This window comes from Gymnoscopelus braueri (assembly GCF_963280865.1).
Source record: "Gymnoscopelus braueri genome assembly, chromosome: 1".
Taxonomy (NCBI): domain Eukaryota; kingdom Metazoa; phylum Chordata; class Actinopteri; order Myctophiformes; family Myctophidae; genus Gymnoscopelus; species Gymnoscopelus braueri.
In genome coordinates, this window is record NC_137603.1 from 26248849 (window position 1) to 26254848 (window position 6000).

Below are 6000 nucleotides of genomic sequence, written 5' to 3' on the forward strand. Positions count from 1 at the left end.
ACAGTTTGCAGTTACAGGCAGCATTCATGTCGTTAATGTATAGAAGGAACAGTAACGGTCCTAGAATGCTGCCTTTAGGAACCCCGCAGCTCACCGGGAGGGATGAGGACATGGTTCCGTTGATGTCAACCACTTGTTCTCTACCCTCCAAGTAAGATCTCATCCAATTTAGTGATGTGCAATCAAAACCAACGCTGTTGCATCGAACAGACACAACGATGGATGGAGGTAGAGGGCAGACATAATTCCTAGTGGTAATTTCAGAATCATCAGAATCAGTCACATCACAGGCGTAAAACAGCGGGTGAAAATAGTTTTTGTGCAAGCTCCATCGTTTTGGTTGTTCCCAGAAAAGAGAAAGAAGAGAGAGAAGGGGAGGGGCAAGGGAAGGAAAAAAAGAGGAGGAAAAAAAAGAGACATGTCTACATATTTACACATAGTGTATCCATCCAAACATTTATGTACATGAGATTTCGAAAAAGGTGCATGAGCATAGCAGCTAGTATCTGTTCCTAGACATTAGTGCAAGAAGAGTATCAGCATGTACAGATTAAGGTGCAAAGTATTGGCAAATGTATACAAACTTGTATTTATAAAAACCTGTATAAAAGTGTAAAACATTGTAGTTGCTTGACAATTAACACTATATTCTAATCATCACAAATATATTACCATTTAACTATTATAGATTCCTAAACACCAGCAATTTTAGCGACCAAAATGCAATTTGATGTCATTCTGGGGCAATGAATACAAAATTACAGATATAATTTCTTCTTAAAAGAAAAAGAAAAGGGTTTAGTGTCTTCGAGGGACGGTTGCACATTTTTGATGGTCTGATAATTATGTGCAGCTGGTTCAGAGCCTAGATGAAAGAGAACACAGACAGAAGGCAACATTATTGACAAAATAGTTATCAATGTGTGGGCAGCTTTAGCCAACATGTCCAGCAAGGTTCTTGAGGTGATGATACACAGGGCAACAGGTGGGGACAAGATGGCCAAGTTTCATTATGACATTTATGTCCCAACATATTTTTGTCATTCTACTCTTGTCATGTATATCTCACTACGTTGTCCATATACAGTAGATTGGCAAACCCAATACCTGCTGAGGGCAGTATTACTATACTCACGATCTGTACATCAACTATTAATTAACATCAAGTTTAGCATGACATGTCTTGTTTTACAGGTACGTCCTACAATAAGTACCTTCTGTTTCCTTCTACTCCTCTGCTGGTCCGTTGTGTTCCACTGCCTCCCTTTCTTCTGGCTCTCGCTCCTCAATTGCCCCTGGTCTGTAGTTGAAAACTGAAATAAACAAATAACATCTTTTCATTGCATCCTATGCCAAAGATGAAACCATTAAACCACCACAAATATTAACTGAAGACTATTTTGACAGGTCACAGTTGAAATACTTACATCTGTAGACAAGTGCCCCGCCTGTTATTAGAGCTGCTGCCCCTATTGCGAGGGTATAAGCGGTACCTGACACCTCCAGGTGTGTCATTTCTAGATGAACACCATAGAACGAAAGGACTGCGTTCCCTCTATGTAAAATATGGAGAGAAGAATCGTTAAGAACTTTTGTGAATCATAAAGCCTGCATCATCCATTTAATTTGGAATTAATATTAGTTTTTTTTTATTTTATTCTTATAATAAAATAACTATCCAGCCTATTCCTTCCAGTTAAGCCCCATTTCAAAAACAGTGAGAATAGCAGATCTACAAGTTTGGCTATCTTTTTCAGCAATTTTGTTTTTATTTTATTTATTCATTTTATTTGGGGGGGAACACATGTTACTGTCCTGTCACTGCGCGTCTGCGAGTTTGTGGAGAGTGGATACATAGCTCGCATTGCTATGGGGTAAATTGTGTCGGCCTTCGCGGGCCCCCTGGTGGTGGGGCCCCAAAGGCGCGCATATCCAAAGCTCCAAATCAACTTTCCCGAAGGCCGAAGCTGTCTCAAAAGTTGGCGTGAAATTTGTAGTTCCCGTGTTGGTCTAATGCAGGGGTAGGCAACCTTTATTATCAAAAGAGCCATTTTTGTCCCAAAAGATTATTACAAATCTGAGAGCTTTCTCTGCTGTTTCAATATAACGTATTTTATTGTTTGCTAATTTCTCAAAGCAGATAAAGTATACCTATATATAAGCCAGCAACGTTGGTGGTGAAAGCAAACAATCCAAGCATATATTCTTTATTTTCCTTCAATAATTAGTTTCTTATTTTTATCTGGTGTATGGGCAACGCTTTTTTCTTTACAATAGGAGAATGTAAGATTAACGTTATGCCTATTACGATAATAAATTATGATTCAAATCAGATACAAAAAAAACGAAAGAAAACCTTATAATAATTCGCATACTTCTTTGCCCAAGCAACTGGGAGCCAAGGGGAGAGGGCCTAAGAGCCACATGCGGCTAGAGCAGCAGGTTGCCTACCCCTGGTCTAATGGCTCCTTCTCCAGTGGCTTCCACCCTTCCCCATACTGGTCACCAGACAGCCTGTTACTGTCAAGTACTTGGTATTGTGTGAACTTGATAACATAACTGTAAAGCTTTATTGAATGATACAGAATATTTCAGAACGCAAATATCGGATATGACCCGAGGCTCTGTGATATTTTGTTTATTTTTTGAAAATGAATTGGAACTTTCAGATACACCTGTTGTGTGTTGAAAATCAGGTATTTCCAACCAAGCGCTAAAATAATTAATAATCCTGATGGGAAATTCGGTTGGTTTAAGGGTCTGGGGGTCACGGTTTAGAAGTAATAAGTCATACAATAAACAAACCCAATGCCTCTGTGTTGTATGTAGAGGTAACCTTATAGTTTACAGAGATGATGGTCTATATCAGGTAGACCGTTGGCCTACTACTAAACTAGTAATAGTAGCCCTAAATAGTTAATACAGTTACCGGTAAGTTAACATATAATACACTCAACGATTAAAGTTTAAATATTTAAACTTGTTTCTTTTCATTCTCTTTTTGTATTACCATTTTGGTAAATGGGGAATCAAAATCAAAACACCTGACTTAATTTTACAGTACTTACATTCTGAGTGGCATTGTGTGTTGTTATCCGCGCTGAGTTGGAATAAAAGGAGGTTGTGAAGTTATGCGACTCTTTTTGCAGGTGAACAACTGCGGCTCTGATGCATGAATATATAAACTTCACGGGAGGGAGGAATAGGGAGGGTCAAAATGATTTTGATTGACCGGTTGCTGAGGTCAAAATGATTTTGATTGGCCGCTGGGTCCTGTTGCTACAAAGGCAATGGCTCCTCCCTCCAGGAGGGAGGAGCCATTGCATTTCACGGCCATTGCATTTTGGCTCCGCGGCCCGCGGATTGGCCGCGGGGTACCGGGGGGAGGAGCCATTGCATTTCACTGCCATTGCATTTTGGCTCCGCGGCCCGCGGATTGGCCGCGGGTACCGGGGGGAGGAGCCATTGCATTTCACGGGCATTGCATTTTGGCCCCGCGGCCCGCGGATTGGCCGCGGGGTTTGATTGATTGATTGATGTAGTTTATTTAGAAAGACATGAGAATAGTACATGACAGTACATAACAGTACATGGAAGTACAAATTCACAATACAAGGTCTACTAAACTGGAAACCCTCATTAAGCATTACGCTTGTTTAAGATGAGAACCCCATGCACACAAATCATGATGAAATATAAGAGGCAGGCAGATATACACACTACTATACAGAATGTCATACAATCAGCTTTCAGGTTACTGGTATGACGAGAGAAAAAAAATATATATATATATATATATATATACAAAAGAGGAAAATGAAGGAGGGGGGGGGTAGGGAGGGGTAGGTTAAGACTAAAGCCCTCTCCAGACCAATCTGAGTCGGCCCGATTTTGGGCCGAATTGGCTTCGGGAAGCGTCGGCCAGTCGGTTAGGGGTCCGTCGGGGGGTCCGTCGGGACCTTTTCGGCCGACCCAGAGCCGACCGAACATGTTCAGCTTTTTAGCCGACTGGTAGCGCAGTGGCAGTGACAACAGAGGGCTGTCGGTGTTGCCAGATTATGTGAGAGAAACAAGCGACCATGTCTATGAAAACCTACATTCACTGTTTCTTGTTGTTGCTCCCAGAGAGAGAGAGATTGATTGATTTGCCCTACTTTTGCGCTGTGGTGATTGGGAGCAGGTGTGTAAATTTGTCCAGTGACGGAGTCACATGCATCCGTGTTTATGTATAAATATGTAATGCGCAAGTATGTAAACATGTCCTTCTGAGTGGGAGTTCAAGCATTGCATGAATAGGCTCGTAAAGAGAGAGAGAGAGAGAGAGAGAGAGAGAGAGAGAGAGAGAGAGAGAGAGAGAGAGAGAGAGAGAGAGAGAGAGAGAGAGAGAGAGAGAGGAACGGAGAAAGAAAGGGAGAGGGAGGGAGAAAGAGGGAGGTAAAAAGCGGCAGAGAGAGAAGGAAAGAAAGAGAGAGGGAGAGAAAAAAGGGAGAGTGAAAGGTTGAGAGAGAAAGAGCGAGCGAGAGATTGAGGAGACGGAAAGAGGGAGAGAGAACGAGCAATTAAGTGAATTGCTTTCACCTGCTGCTGCTGCTGCTGTGCGGAGTGTGCTACAGGGCATATCTCCGCCAAGCCAGGGTGACCTACCCAGGCTCATGAAATTCATATTCAGGCATAGTAGCCAATTAGAATGAAATCTTCAAAAACGGACTCATATACTGATACAGAACCATATATTGGCTATATATTATGGCTGTCGGGTGGAAATCTTGTATGTTCCTTTTTTATTATTATTTAAAAACAATTTAAAATCGTGAAAATAGCCAATCTACAAGCAGTAATTATTAATAATTAAGAAATACTATATTTTAAAGAGTGAAAAATCAACTAAAGTCATTATTAGTGCAAGTTCATTCACATTTCATTTGAATGAAAATAACTTGTGGGTAAAATACATTCTGTGAATCTAATGTGATTAATGTGACCCCTACTTCAGTCAGTGAAGTCCAGGGCTGAATGTGACATATTGAGACCTATATAACTAAATATTGGTCATTTGCCAACACATTATTTTGTGAAATAAATGGGTAATATTTCACAGATAGTTATACTATTCTTATAATATATTAAAATACAATCATCCTTAACCTTCAAGTTAAATGCATTATTTCCGTGGACTTAAAAATCATTTTTGGACTTAAAAATCGTTATTATTTTTTTGGATGGCCTTCCTGCCCTGGCAGGAAGGCCGGGCAGGGCCTTTGTGCCCTCCAAAAAATTACAACACCAAAGGCCAAGTGGCCTTGCCCCTAAAATGACGAAATTCCAGGCTTGAATGCAATAGATGTACTCTGAGTCTGTTACAAGTAAAAGTCCGGAATTCAACATTTACTTGAGTAAAAGTACTAAAGTATTGGTATAAAAATGTACTTAAAGTACCAAAAGTAAAAGTACAAAAATGTTTGAAAATAGCAGATCTACAAGCTCAGAACGCGTGCATCGCAACACGTTGTGAGCTTGTAGATCTGCTATTTTCAAATAGCTTATAGGTACAAAATAGGGCTAAAGTGGTTAATGTATGTTTCATAATGATTTATATCTGCAAAGTAACTAGTAACTAAACATTTCAAATAATTGTTGTGGAGTACAAGTATAGACAATTGGAAATACTCCAGTAAAGTAAAAGTACCTCAAAATTGTACTTAAGTACAGTACTTGAGTAAATGTACTAGTTACTTTACACCACTGCACGTCAGTGAAGAAAAAACGCTGGGAACATCCCTAAGTGGCTTTGCAGGGAAACAAGCCCAAAGTCGCTTATAATAAGCAGACCTGGCAACGCTGGCACGCTAAAAGTCAAATTAGCACATGAATGGCCAGTCGGCTGACAGACTTAAATGGTAACTTTTGCCAACCGAATACCAGTCTGTTGCAGTCTGGAGTAGTCTGCAATAGTCTGGACGAGTCTGTTTGGTGCGGAGTTGCCTTTAGACAGGGGCCATT